The sequence below is a fragment of the Bombus huntii genome, chromosome 9 (genome assembly GCF_024542735.1).
Source record: "Bombus huntii isolate Logan2020A chromosome 9, iyBomHunt1.1, whole genome shotgun sequence".
Taxonomy (NCBI): Eukaryota; Metazoa; Arthropoda; class Insecta; order Hymenoptera; family Apidae; genus Bombus; species Bombus huntii.
Window position 1 is genome coordinate 15,661,034 of NC_066246.1, and position 19,332 is coordinate 15,680,365.

Sequence of the window (19,332 nt, forward strand, 5' to 3'; positions counted from 1 at the left end):
TGCGTTATAACGTTATAACATATAACGTAATACATTATAACGTCATACCATATAACGTAATACGTTATAACGTCATCCCATATAACGTAATACGTTATTACGTCATCCCATATACCTTAATACGTTATAACGTCGTCCCATATAACGTAATACGTTATAACGTCATAACATATAACCTATTACGTTATAAAGTTATAACATATAACGTAATACGTTATAACGTCATACCATATAACGTAATACGTTCTAACGTCATACCACATAACGTATTACGTTATAACGTTATAACATATAACGTAATAGGTTATAACGTTATACCATATAACGTAATACGTTGTAACGTCGTCCCATATAACTTAATACGATATAACGTCATAACATGTAACGTTATACGTTATAACGTCATACCATATAACGTAATACGTTATAGCGTCGTCCCAGATAACTTAATACGTTATAACGTCATCCCATATAACGTAATACGTTATAACGTCATCCCATATAAAGTAATACGTTATAACGTCATCCCATATAACGTAATACGGTATAACGTCACCCCATATAACGTATTGCGTTATAACGGTATAACATATAACGTAATACATTATAACGTCATACCATATAACGTAATACGTTATAACGTCATCCCATATAACGTAATACGTTATTACGTCATCCCATATACCTTAATACGTTATAACGTCGTCCCATATAACGTAATACGTTATAACGTCATAACATATAACCTATTACGTTATAAAGTTATAACATATAACGTAATACGTTATAACGTCATACCATATAACGTAATACGTTATAACGTTTTAGCATATAACGTATTACGTTAGAATGCCATCCCATATAACTTAATACGTAATAACGTCATACCATATAACGTAATACGCTATAACGTCATACCATATAACGTAATACGTTATAACGTTTTAGCATATAACGTATTACGTTAGAACGCCATCCCATATAACGTAATACGTTATAACGTCATCCCATATAACGTAATACGGTATAACGTCATCCCATATAACTTAATGCGGTATAACGTCATCCCATATAATGTAATACGTTAAAACGTTATACCATATTACGTAATACGTTATAACGTCATACCATATAACGTAATACGTAATAACGTTTTAGAGTATAACGTAATACGTTATAACGTCGTCCCATATAACGTAATACGTTATTACGTCATCCTATATAACGTAATAAGGTATAACGTCATTCCATATAACGTAATACGGTATAACGTCATCCCATATAGCGTAATACGGTATAACGTCATACCATATAACGTAATACGTTATTACGTCATCCCATATGACGTAATACGGTATAACGTCATCCCATATAATGTAATACGTTATAACGTTATACCATATTACGTAATACGTTATAACGTTATACCATATAACGTAATAGGTTGTAACGTCGTCCCATGTAACGTAATACGTTATTACGTCATCCCATATAACGTAATACGGTATAACGTCATACCATATAACGTTATACGTTATAACGTCATCCCATATAACGTAATACGGTATGACGTCATACCATATAACGTATTACGTTATAACGTTATAACATATAGCGTAATACGTTATAACGTCATACCACATAACGTATTACGTTATAACGTTATAACAGATAACGTAATAGGGTATAACGTTATACCATATAACGTAATACGTTGTAACGTCATGCCATATAACGTAATATGGTATGACGTCATACCATATGACGTATTACGTTATAACGTTATAACATACAGCGTAATACGTTATAACGTCGTACCACATAACGTAATACGTAATAACGTTTTAGCATACAACGCAATACGTTATAACGTCGTTCCATATAACGTAATACGTTATAACGTCATACCATATCACGTAATACGTTATAACGTCATCCCATATAACGTAATACGGTATAACGTCACCCCATATAACGTATTACGTTATAACGTTATAACATATAACGTAATACATTATAACGTCATACCATATAACGTAATACGGTATAACGTCATCCCATATAATGTAATACGTTATAACGTTATACCATATTACGTAATACGTTATAACGTCATACCATATCACGTAATACGTTATAACGTCATCCCACATAACGTATTACGTTATAACGTTATAACATATAACGTAATAGGTTATAACGTTATACCATATAACGTAATACGTTGTAACGTCGTCCCATGTAACGTAATAGGATATAACGTCATACCATATAACGTATTACGTTATAACGTCATACCATATCACGTAATACGTAAAAACGTCATCCCATATAACGTAATACGTTATAACGTCATCCCATATAACGTAATACGTTATAACTTCATCCCATATAACGTATTACGTTATAACGTTATAACATATAACGTAATACATTATAACGTCATACCATATAACGTAATAAGGTATAACGTCATCCCATATAACGTAATACGGTATAACGTCATACCATATAACGTAATACATTATAACGTTTTAGCATATAACGTATTACGTTATAACGTCATACCATATCACGTAATACGTAATAACGTCATCCCATATAACGTAATACGTTATAACGTCATCCCATATAACGTAATACGTTATAACGTCATCCCATATAACGTATTACGTTATAACGTTATAACATATAACGTAATACATTATAACGTCATACCATATAACGTAATAAGGTATAACGTCATCCCATATAACGTAATACGGTATAACGTCATACCATATAACGTAATACGTTATAACGTTTTAGCATATAACGTATTACGTTAGAACGCCATCCCATATAACGTAATAAGTTATAACGTCATCCCATATAACGTAATACGGTATAACGTCATCCCATATAACTTAATACGGTATAACGTCATACCATATAACCTATTACGTTATAACGTCGTACCACATAACGTAATACGTTATAACGTTTTAGCATACAACGCAATACGACGTTATAACGTCGTTCTATATAACGTAATACGTTATAACGTCATACCATATCACGTAATACGTTATAACGTCATCCCATATAACGTAATACGTTATAACGTCATACCATATAACGTAATACGGTATAACGTCACCCCATATAACGTATTACGTTATAACGTTATAACATATAACGTGATACATTATAACGTCATACCATATAATGTAATACGTTATAACGTCATCCCATATAACGTAATACGTTATAACGTCATCCCATATAACGTAATACGGTATAATGTCACCCCATATAACTTAATACGTTATAACGTCATACCATACAACGTAATACGTTATAACGTCATACCATATAACGTAATACGTTAGAACGTTTTAGCATATAACGTATTACGTTAGAACGCCATCCCATATAACTTAATACGATATAACGTCATAACATATAACGTTATACGTTATAACGTCATACCATATAACGTAATACGTTATAGCGTCGTCCCAGATAACTTAATACGTTATAACGTCATCCCATATAACGTAATACGTTATAACGTCATCCCATATAACGTAATACGGTATAACGTCACCCCATATAACATATTGCGTTATAACGTTATAACATATAACGTAATACATTATAACGTCATACCATATAACGTAATACGTTATAGCGTCGTCCCAGATAACTTAATACGTTATAACGTCATCCCATATAACGTAATACGTTATAACGTCATCCCATATAAAGTAATACGTTATAACGTCATCCCATATAACGTAATACGGTATAACGTCACCCCATATAACGTATTGCGTTATAACGGTATAACATATAACGTAATACATTATAACGTCATACCATATAACGTAATACGTTATAACGTCATCCCATATAACGTAATACGTTATTACGTCATCCCATATACCTTAATACGTTATAACGTCGTCCCATATAACGTAATACGTTATAACGTCATAACATATAACCTATTACGTTATAAAGTTATAACATATAACGTAATACGTTATAACGTCATACCATATAACGTAATACGTTATAACGTTTTAGCATATAACGTATTACGTTAGAATGCCATCCCATATAACTTAATACGTAATAACGTCATACCATATAACGTAATACGCTATAACGTCATACCATATAACGTAATACGTTATAACGTTTTAGCATATAACGTATTACGTTAGAACGCCATCCCATATAACGTAATACGTTATAACGTCATCCCATATAACGTAATACGGTATAACGTCATCCCATATAACTTAATGCGGTATAACGTCATCCCATATAATGTAATACGTTAAAACGTTATACCATATTACGTAATACGTTATAACGTCATACCATATAACGTAATACGTAATAACGTTTTAGAGTATAACGTAATACGTTATAACGTCGTCCCATATAACGTAATACGTTATTACGTCATCCTATATAACGTAATAAGGTATAACGTCATTCCATATAACGTAATACGGTATAACGTCATCCCATATAGCGTAATACGGTATAACGTCATACCATATAACGTAATACGTTATAACGTCGTCCCAGATGACTTAATACGATATAACGTCGTTCCATATAACGTAATACGTTATTACGTCATCCCATATGACGTAATACGGTATAACGTCATCCCATATAATGTAATACGTTATAACGTTATACCATATTACGTAATACGTTATAACGTTATACCATATAACGTAATAGGTTGTAACGTCGTCCCATGTAACGTAATACGTTATTACGTCATCCCATATAACGTAATACGGTATAACGTCATACCATATAACGTTATACGTTATAACGTCATCCCATATAACGTAATACGGTATGACGTCATACCATATAACGTATTACGTTATAACGTTATAACATATAGCGTAATACGTTATAACGTCATACCACATAACGTATTACGTTATAACGTTATAACAGATAACGTAATAGGGTATAACGTTATACCATATAACGTAATACGTTGTAACGTCATGCCATATAACGTAATATGGTATGACGTCATACCATATGACGTATTACGTTATAACGTTATAACATACAGCGTAATACGTTATAACGTCGTACCACATAACGTAATACGTAATAACGTTTTAGCATACAACGCAATACGTTATAACGTCGTTCCATATAACGTAATACGTTATAACGTCATACCATATCACGTAATACGTTATAACGTCATCCCATATAACGTAATACGGTATAACGTCACCCCATATAACGTATTACGTTATAACGTTATAACATATAACGTAATACATTATAACGTCATACCATATAACGTAATACGGTATAACGTCATCCCATATAATGTAATACGTTATAACGTTATACCATATTACGTAATACGTTATAACGTCATACCATATCACGTAATACGTTATAACGTCATCCCACATAACGTATTACGTTATAACGTTATAACATATAACGTAATAGGTTATAACGTTATACCATATAACGTAATACGTTGTAACGTCGTCCCATGTAACGTAATAGGATATAACGTCATACCATATAACGTATTACGTTATAACGTCATACCATATCACGTAATACGTAAAAACGTCATCCCATATAACGTAATACGTTATAACGTCATCCCATATAACGTAATACGTTATAACTTCATCCCATATAACGTATTACGTTATAACGTTATGACATATAACGTAATACATTATAACGTCATACCATATAACGTAATAAGGTATAACGTCATCCCATATAACGTAATACGGTATAACGTCATACCATATAACGTAATACATTATAACGTTTTAGCATATAACGTATTACGTTATAACGTCATACCATATCACGTAATACGTAATAACGTCATCCCATATAACGTAATACGTTATAACGTCATCCCATATAACGTAATACGTTATAACGTCATCCCATATAACGTATTACGTTATAACGTTATAACATATAACGTAATACATTATAACGTCATACCATATAACGTAATAAGGTATAACGTCATCCCATATAACGTAATACGGTATAACGTCATACCATATAACGTAATACGTTATAACGTTTTAGCATATAACGTATTACGTTAGAACGCCATCCCATATAACGTAATAAGTTATAACGTCATCCCATATAACGTAATACGGTATAACGTCATCCCATATAACTTAATACGGTATAACGTCATACCATATAACCTATTACGTTATAACGTCGTACCACATAACGTAATACGTTATAACGTTTTAGCATACAACGCAATACGACGTTATAACGTCGTTCTATATAACGTAATACGTTATAACGTCATACCATATCACGTAATACGTTATAACGTCATCCCATATAACGTAATACGTTATAACGTCATACCATATAACGTAATACGGTATAACGTCACCCCATATAACGTATTACGTTATAACGTTATAACATATAACGTGATACATTATAACGTCATACCATATAATGTAATACGTTATAACGTCATCCCATATAACGTAATACGTTATAACGTCATCCCATATAACGTAATACGGTATAATGTCACCCCATATAACTTAATACGTTATAACGTCATACCATACAACGTAATACGTTATAACGTCATACCATATAACGTAATACGTTAGAACGTTTTAGCATATAACGTATTACGTTAGAACGCCATCCCATATAACTTAATACGATATAACGTCATAACATATAACGTTATACGTTATAACGTCATACCATATAACGTAATACGTTATAGCGTCGTCCCAGATAACTTAATACGTTATAACGTCATCCCATATAACGTAATACGTTATAACGTCATCCCATATAACGTAATACGGTATAACGTCACCCCATATAACATATTGCGTTATAACGTTATAACATATAACGTAATACATTATAACGTCATACCATATAACGTAATACGTTATAACGTCATCCCATATAACGTAATACGTTATTACGTCATCCCATATACCTTAATACGTTATAACGTCGTCCCATATAACGTAATACGTTATAACGTCATAACATATAACCTATTACGTTATAAAGTTATAACATATAACGTAATACGTTATAACGTCATACCATATAACGTAATACGTTCTAACGTCATACCACATAACGTATTACGTTATAACGTTATAACATATAACGTAATAGGTTATAACGTTATACCATATAACGTAATACGTTGTAACGTCGTCCCATATAACTTAATACGATATAACGTCATAACATATAACGTTATACGTTATAACGTCATACCATATAACGTAATACGTTATAGCGTCGTCCCAGATAACTTAATACGTTATAACGTCATCCCATATAACGTAATACGTTATAACGTCATCCCATATAAAGTAATACGTTATAACGTCATCCCATATAACGTAATACGGTATAACGTCACCCCATATAACGTATTGCGTTATAACGGTATAACATATAACGTAATACATTATAACGTCATACCATATAACGTAATACGTTATAACGTCATCCCATATAACGTAATACGTTATTACGTCATCCCATATACCTTAATACGTTATAACGTCGTCCCATATAACGTAATACGTTATAACGTCATAACATATAACCTATTACGTTATAAAGTTATAACATATAACGTAATACGTTATAACGTCATACCATATAACGTAATACGTTATAACGTTTTAGCATATAACGTATTACGTTAGAATGCCATCCCATATAACTTAATACGTAATAACGTCATACCATATAACGTAATACGCTATAACGTCATACCATATAACGTAATAAGTTATAACGTTTTAGCATATAACGTATTACGTTAGAACGCCATCCCATATAACGTAATACGTTATAACGTCATCCCATATAACGTAATACGGTATAACGTCATCCCATATAACTTAATACGGTATAACGTCATCCCATATAATGTAATACGTTAAAACGTTATACCATATTACGTAATACGTTATAACGTCATACCATATAACGTAATACGTAATAACGTTTTAGAGTATAACGTAATACGTTATAACGTCGTCCCATATAACGTAATACGTTATTACGTCATCCTATATAACGTAATAAGGTATAACGTCATTCCATATAACGTAATACGGTATAACGTCATCCCATATAGCGTAATACGGTATAACGTCATACCATATAACGTAATACGATATAACGTCATACCATATAACGTTATACGTTATAACGTCATCCCATATAACGTAATACGGTATGACGTCATACCATATAACGTATTACGTTATAACGTTATAACATATAGCGTAATACGTTATAATGTCATACCACATAACGTATTACGTTATAACGTTATAACAGATAACGTAATAGGGTATAACGTTATACCATATAACGTAATACGTTGTAACGTCGTCACATATAACGTAATACGATATAACGTCATACCATATAACGTTATACGTTATAACGTCATCCCATATAACGTAATACGGTATGACGTCATACCACATAACGTATTACGTTATAACGTTATAACATATAACGTAATACGTCATAACGTCATACCATATAACGTAATACGTTATAACGTCGTCCCAGATGACTTAATACGATATAACGTCGTTCCATATAACGTAATACGTTATTACGTCATCCCATATGACGTTATACGGTATAACGTCATCCCATATAATGTAATACGTTATAACGTTATACCATATTACGTAATACGTTATAACGTTATAACATATAACGTAATACATTATAACGTCATACCATATAACGTAATAAGGTATAACGTCATCCCATATAACTTAATACGGTATAACGTCATCCCATATAATGTAATACGTTAAAACGTTATACCATATTACGTAATACGTTATAACGTCATACCATATAACGTAATACGTAATAACGTTTTAGAGTATAACGTAATAGGTTATAACGTCGTCCCATGTAACGTAATTCGTTATTACGTCATCCCATATAACGTAATACGGTATAACGTCATACCATATAACGTTATACGTTATAACGTCATCCCATATAACGTAATACGGCATGACGTCATACCATATAACGTATTACGTTATAACGTTATAACATATAGCGTAATACGTTATAACGTCATACCACATAACGTATTACGTTATAACGTTATAACAGATAACGTAATAGGGTATAACGTTATACCATATAACGTAATACGTTGTAACGTCATGCCATATGACGTAATATGGTATGACGTCATACCATATGACGTATTACGTTATAACGTTATAACATATAACGTAATACATTATAACGTCATACCATATAACGTAATACGGTATAACGTCATCCCATATAATGTAATACGTTATAACGTTATACCATATTACGTAATACGTTATAACGTCATACCATATCACGTAATACGTTATAACGTCATCCCACATAACGTATTACGTTATAACGTTATAACATATAACGTAATAGGTTATAACGTTATACCATATAACGTAATACGTTGTAACGTCGTCCCATGTAACGTAATAGGATATAACGTCATACCATATAACGTATTACGTTATAACGTCATACCATATCACGTAATACGTAAAAACGTCATCCCATATAACGTAATACGTTATAACGTCATCCCATATAACGTAATACGTTATAACGTCATCCCATATAACGTATTACGTTATAACGTTATAACATATAACGTAATACATTATAACGTCATACCATATAACGTAATAAGGTATAACGTCATCCCATATAACTTAATACGGTATAACGTCATCCCATATAATGTAATACGTTAAAACGTTATACCATATTACGTAATACGTTATAACGTCATACCATATAACGTAATACGTAATAACGTTTTAGAGTATAACGTAATACGTTATAACGTCGTCCCATATAACGTAATACGTTATTACGTCATCCTATATAACGTAATAAGGTATAACGTCATTCCATATAACGTAATACGGTATAACGTCATCCCATATAGCGTAATACGGTATAACGTCATACCATATAACGTAATACGATATAACGTCATACCATATAACGTTATACGTTATAACGTCATCCCATATAACGTAATACGGTATGACGTCAAACCATATAACGTATTACGTTATAACGTTATAACATATAGCGTAATACGTTATAATGTCATACCACATAACGTATTACGTTATAACGTTATAACAGATAACGTAATAGGGTATAACGTTATACCATATAACGTAATACGTTGTAACGTCGTCCCATATAACGTAATACGATATAACGTCATACCATATAACGTTATACGTTATAACGTCATCCCATATAACGTAATACGGTATGACGTCATACCATATAACGTATTACGTTATAACGTTATAACATATAACGTAATACGTCATAACGTCATACCATATAACGTAATACGTTATAACGTCGTCCCAGATGACTTAATTCGATATAACGTCGTTCCATATAACGTAATACGTTATTACGTCATCCCATATGACGTAATACGGTATAACGTCATCCCATATAACGTAATACGTTATAACGTTTTAGCATACAACGCAATACGACGTTATAACGTCGTTCTATATAACGTAATACGTTATAACGTCATACCATATCACGTAATACGTTATAACGTCATCCCATATAACGTAATACGTTATAACGTCATACCATATAACGTAATACGGTATAACGTCACCCCATATAACGTATTACGTTATAACGTTATAACATATAACGTGATACATTATAACGTCATACCATATAATGTAATACGTTATAACGTCATCCCATATAACGTAATACGTTATAACGTCATCCCATATAACGTAATACGGTATAATGTCACCCCATATAACTTAATACGTTATAACGTCATACCATACAACGTAATACGTTATAACGTCATACCATATAACGTAATACGTTAGAACGTTTTAGCATATAACGTATTACGTTAGAACGCCATCCCATATAACTTAATACGATATAACGTCATAACATATAACGTTATACGTTATAACGTCATACCATATAACGTAATACGTTATAGCGTCGTCCCAGATAACTTAATACGTTATAACGTCATCCCATATAACGTAATACGTTATAACGTCATCCCATATAACGTAATACGGTATAACGTCACCCCATATAACATATTGCGTTATAACGTTATAACATATAACGTAATACATTATAACGTCATACCATATAACGTAATACGTTATAACGTCATCCCATATAACGTAATACGTTATTACGTCATCCCATATACCTTAATACGTTATAACGTCGTTCCATATAACGTAATACGTTATAACGTCATAACATATAACCTATTACGTTATAAAGTTATAACATATAACGTAATACGTTATAACGTCATACCATATAACGTAATACGTTCTAACGTCATACCACATAACGTATTACGTTATAACGTTATAACATATAACGTAATAGGTTATAACGTTATACCATATAACGTAATACGTTGTAACGTCGTCCCATATAACTTAATACGATATAACGTCATAACATATAACGTTATACGTTATAACGTCATACCATATAACGTAATACGTTATAGCGTCGTCCCAGATAACTTAATACGTTATAACGTCATCCCATATAACGTAATACGTTATAACGTCATCCCATATAAAGTAATACGTTATAACGTCATCCCATATAACGTAATACGGTATAACGTCACCCCATATAACGTATTGCGTTATAACGGTATAACATATAACGTAATACATTATAACGTCATACCATATAACGTAATACGTTATAACGTCATCCCATATAACGTAATACGTTATTACGTCATCCCATATAACTTAATACGTTATAACGTCGTCCCATATAACGTAATACGTTATAACGTCATAACATATAACCTATTACGTTATAAAGTTATAACATATAACGTAATACGTTATAACGTCATACCATATAACGTAATACGTTATAACGTTTTAGCATATAACGTATTACGTTAGAATGCCATCCCATATAACTTAATACGTAATAACGTCATACCATATAACGTAATACGCTATAACGTCATACCATATAACGTAATAAGTTATAACGTTTTAGCATATAACGTATTACGTTAGAACGCCATCCCATATAACGTAATACGTTATAACGTCATCCCATATAACGTAATACGGTATAACGTCATCCCATATAACTTAATACGGTATAACGTCATCCCATATAATGTAATACGTTAAAACGTTATACCATATTACGTAATACGTTATAACGTCATACCATATAACGTAATACGTAATAACGTTTTAGAGTATAACGTAATACGTTATAACGTCGTCCCATATAACGTAATACGTTATTACGTCATCCTATATAACGTAATAAGGTATAACGTCATTCCATATAACGTAATACGGTATAACGTCATCCCATATAGCGTAATACGGTATAACGTCATACCATATAACGTAATACGATATAACGTCATACCATATAACGTTATACGTTATAACGTCATCCCATATAACGTAATACGGTATGACGTCATACCATATAACGTATTACGTTATAACGTTATAACATATAGCGTAATACGTTATAATGTCATACCACATAACGTATTACGTTATAACGTTATAACAGATAACGTAATAGGGTATAACGTTATACCATATAACGTAATACGTTGTAACGTCGTCACATATAACGTAATACGATATAACGTCATACCATATAACGTTATACGTTATAACGTCATCCCATATAACGTAATACGGTATGACGTCATACCACATAACGTATTACGTTATAACGTTATAACATATAACGTAATACGTCATAACGTCATACCATATAACGTAATACGTTATAACGTCGTCCCAGATGACTTAATACGATATAACGTCGTTCCATATAACGTAATACGTTATTACGTCATCCCATATGACGTTATACGGTATAACGTCATCCCATATAATGTAATACGTTATAACGTTATACCATATTACGTAATACGTTATAACGTTATAACATATAACGTAATACATTATAACGTCATACCATATAACGTAATAAGGTATAACGTCATCCCATATAACTTAATACGGTATAACGTCATCCCATATAATGTAATACGTTAAAACGTTATACCATATTACGTAATACGTTATAACGTCATACCATATAACGTAATACGTAATAACGTTTTAGAGTATAACGTAATAGGTTATAACGTCGTCCCATGTAACGTAATTCGTTATTACGTCATCCCATATAACGTAATACGGTATAACGTCATACCATATAACGTTATACGTTATAACGTCATCCCATATAACGTAATACGGCATGACGTCATACCATATAACGTATTACGTTATAACGTTATAACATATAGCGTAATACGTTATAACGTCATACCACATAACGTATTACGTTATAACGTTATAACAGATAACGTAATAGGGTATAACGTTATACCATATAACGTAATACGTTGTAACGTCATGCCATATGACGTAATATGGTATGACGTCATACCATATGACGTATTACGTTATAACGTTATAACATATAACGTAATACATTATAACGTCATACCATATAACGTAATACGGTATAACGTCATCCCATATAATGTAATACGTTATAACGTTATACCATATTACGTAATACGTTATAACGTCATACCATATCACGTAATACGTTATAACGTCATCCCACATAACGTATTACGTTATAACGTTATAACATATAACGTAATAGGTTATAACGTTATACCATATAACGTAATACGTTGTAACGTCGTCCCATGTAACGTAATAGGATATAACGTCATACCATATAACGTATTACGTTATAACGTCATACCATATCACGTAATACGTAAAAACGTCATCCCATATAACGTAATACGTTATAACGTCATCCCATATAACGTAATACGTTATAACGTCATCCCATATAACGTATTACGTTATAACGTTATAACATATAACGTAATACATTATAACGTCATACCATATAACGTAATAAGATATAACGTCATCCCATATAACTTAATACGGTATAACGTCATCCCATATAATGTAATACGTTAAAACGTTATACCATATTACGTAATACGTTATAACGTCATACCATATAACGTAATACGTAATAACGTTTTAGAGTATAACGTAATACGTTATAACGTCGTCCCATATAACGTAATACGTTATTACGTCATCCTATATAACGTAATAAGGTATAACGTCATTCCATATAACGTAATACGGTATAACGTCATCCCATATAGCGTAATACGGTATAACGTCATACCATATAACGTAATACGATATAACGTCATACCATATAACGTTATACGTTATAACGTCATCCCATATAACGTAATACGGTATGACGTCAAACCATATAACGTATTACGTTATAACGTTATAACATATAGCGTAATACGTTATAATGTCATACCACATAACGTATTACGTTATAACGTTATAACAGATAACGTAATAGGGTATAACGTTATACCATATAACGTAATACGTTGTAACGTCGTCCCATATAACGTAATACGATATAACGTCATACCATATAACGTTATACGTTATAACGTCATCCCATATAACGTAATACGGTATGACGTCATACCATATAACGTATTACGTTATAACGTTATAACATATAACGTAATACGTCATAACGTCATACCATATAACGTAATACGTTATAACGTCGTCCCAGATGACTTAATTCGATATAACGTCGTTCCATATAACGTAATACGTTATTACGTCATCCCATATGACGTAATACGGTATAACGTCATCCCATATAATGTAATACGTTATAACGTTATACCATATTACGTAATACGTTATAACGTTATACCATATAACGTAATAGGTTATAACGTCGTCCCATGTAACGTAATACGTTATTACGTCATCCCATATAACGTAATACGGCATAACGTCATACCATATAACGTTATACTTTATAACGTCATCCCATATAACGTAATACGGTATGACGTCATACCATATAACGTATTACGTTATAACGTTATAACATATAGCGTAATACGTTATAACGTCATACCACATAACGTATTACGTTATAACGTTATAACAGATAACGTAATAGGGTATAACGTTATACCATATAACGTAATACGGTATAACGTCACCCCATATAACGTATTACGTTATAACGTTATAACATATAACGTAATACATTATAACGTCATACCATATAACGTAATACGGTATAACGTCATCCCATATAATGTAATACGTTATAGCGTTATACCATATTACGTAATACGTTATAACGTCATACCATATCACGTAATACGTTATAACGTCATCCCACATAACGTATTACGTTATAACGTTATAACATATAACGTAATAGGTTATAACGTTATACCATATAACGTAATACGTTGTAACGTCGTCCCATGTAACGTAATAGGATATAACGTCATACCATATAACGTATTACGTTATAACGTCATACCATATCACGTAATACGTAAAAACGTCATCCCATATAACGTAATACGTTATAACGTCATCCCATATAACGTAATACGTTATAACGTCATCCCATATAACGTATTACGTTATAACGTTATAACATATAACGTAATACATTATAACGTCATACCATATAACGTAATAAGGTATAACGTCATCCCATATAACGTAATACGGTATAACGTCATACCATATAACGTAATACATTATAACGTTTTAGTATATAACGTATTACGTTATAACGTCATACCATATCACGTAATACGTAATAACGTCATCCCATATAACGTAATACGTTATAACGTCATCCCATATAACGTAATACGGTATAACGTCATCCCATATAACTTAATACGGTATAACGTCATACCATATAACCTATTACGTTATAACGTCGTACCACATAACGTAATACGTTATAACGTTTTAGCATACAACGCAATACGTTATAACGTCGTTCTATATAACGTAATACGTTATAACGTCATACCATATCACGTAATACGTTATAACGTCATCCCATATAACGTAATACGTTATAACGTCATCCCATATAACGTAATACGGTATAACGTCACTCCATATAACGTATAACGTTATAACGTTATAACATATAACGTGATACATTATAACGTCATACCATATAATGTAATACGTTATAACGTCATCCCATATAACGTAATACGGTATAACGTCACCCCATATAACGTATTACGTTATAACGTTATAACAGATAACGTAATAGGGTATAACGTTATACCATATAACGTAATACGTTGTCACGTCATGCCATATAACGTAATATGGTATGACGTCATACCATATGACGTATTACGTTATAACGTTATAACATACAGCGTAATACGTTATAACGTCGTACCACATAACGTAATACGTAATAACGTTTTAGCATACAACGCAATACGTTATAACGTCGTTCCATATAACGTAATACGTTATAACGTCATACCATATCACGTAATACGTTATAACGTCATCCAATATAACGTAATACGGTATAACGTCACCCCATATAACGTATTACGTTATAACGTTATAACATATAACGTAATACATTATAACGTCATACCATATAACGTAATACGGTATAACGTCATCCCATATAATGTAATACGTTATAACGTTATACCATATTACGTAATACGTTATAACGTCATACCATATCACGTAATACGTTATAACGTCATCCCACATAACGTATTACGTTATAACGTTATAACATATAACGTAATAGGTTATAACGTTATACCATATAACGTAATACGTTGTAACGTCGTCCCATGTAACGTAATAGGATATAACGTCATACCATATAACGTATTACGTTATAACGTCATACCATATCACGTAATACGTAAAAACGTCATCCCATATAACGTAATACGTTATAACGTCATCCCATATAACGTAATACGTTATAACGTCATCCCATATAACGTATTACGTTATAACGTTATAACATATAACGTAATACATTATAACGTCATACCATATAACGTAATAAGGTATAACGTCATCCCATATAACGTAATACGGTATAACGTCATACCATATAACGTAATACATTATAACGTTTTAGTATATAACGTATTACGTTATAACGTCATACCATATCACGTAATACGTAATAACGTCATCCCATATAACGTAATACGTTATAACGTCATCCCATATAACGTAATACGGTATAACGTCATCCCATATAACTTAATACGGTATAACGTCATACCATATAACCTATTACGTTATAACGTCGTACCACATAACGTAATACGTTATAACGTTTTAGCATACAACGCAATACGTTATAACGTCGTTCTATATAACGTAATACGTTATAACGTCATACCATATCACGTAATACGTTATAACGTCATCCCATATAACGTAATACGTTATAACTACATCCCATATAACGTAATACGGTATAACGTCACTCCATATTACGTATAACGTTATAACGTTATAACATATAACGTGATACATTATAACGTCATACCATATAATGTAATACGTTATAACGTCATCCCATATAACGTAATACGTTATAACGTCGTCCCATATAACGTAATACGGTATAATGTCACCCCATATAACTTAATACGTTATAACGTCATACCATACAACGTAATACGTTATAACGTCATACCATATAACGTAATACGTTAGAACGTTTTAGCATATAACGTATTACGTTAGAACGCCATCCCATATAACTTAATACGTAATAACGTCATACCATATAACGTAATACGTTATAACGTTTTAGGGTATAACGTAATACGTTATTACGTCATCCTATATAACGTAATGAGGTATAACGTCATCCCATATAACGTAATACGGTATAACGTCATATCATATAACGTAATACGTAATAACGTTTTAGAGTATAACGTTATACGTTATAACGTCGTCCCATATAACGTAATACGTTATAACGTCATCCCATATAACGTAATACGTTATAACGTTTTAGCATATAACGTATTACGTTAGAACGTCATCCCATATAACGTAATACGTAATAACGTCATACCATATAACGTAATACGTTATAACGTTTTAGGGTATAACGTAATACGTTATTACGTCATCCTCTATAACGTAATAAGGTATAACGTCATCCCATATAACGTAATACGGTATAACGTCATATCATATAACGTAATACGTTATAGCGTCGTCCCATATAACGTAATACGGTATAACGTCATACCATATAACGTAATAAGTTATAACGTCATACCACATAACGTATTACGTTATAACGTTATACCATATAACGTAATACGTTGTAACGTCGTCCCATATAACGTAATACGATATAACGTCATACCATATAACCTATTACGTTATAACGTCGTACTACATAACGTAATACGTTATAACGTTTTAGGGTATAACGTAATACGTTATTACGTCATCCTATATAACGTAATAAGGTATAACGTCATCCCATATAACGTAATACGGTATAACGTCATATCATATAACGTAATACGTAATAACGTTTTAGAGTATAACGTAATACGTTATAACGTCGTCCCATATAACGTAATACGTTATTACGTCATACCATATAACGTAATACGTTATAACGTCGTCCCAGATAACTTAATACGTTATAACGTCGTTCCATATAACGTAATACGTTATTACATCATCCCATATAACGTAATACGGTATAACGTCATCCCATATAATGTAATACGTTATAACGTTATACCATATTACGTAATACGTTATAACGTTATACCATATAACGTAATAGGTTATAACGTCGTCCAGTATAACGTAATACGTTATTACGACATCCCATATAACGTAATACGGTATAACGTCATACCATATAACGTAATACGTTATAGCGTCGTCCCAGATAACTTAACACGTTATAACGTCATCCCATATAACGTAATACGTTATAACGTCATCCCATATAACGTAATACGGTATAATGACACCCCATATAACTTAATACGTTATAACGTCATACCATATAACGTAATACGGTATAACGTCACCCCATATAACGTATTACGTTATAACGTTATAACATATAACGTAATACATTATAACGTCATACCATATAACGTAATACGTTATAACGTCATCCCATATAACGTAATACGTTATAACGTCATCCCATATAACGTAATACGGTATAATGTCATACCATATAACGTAATAC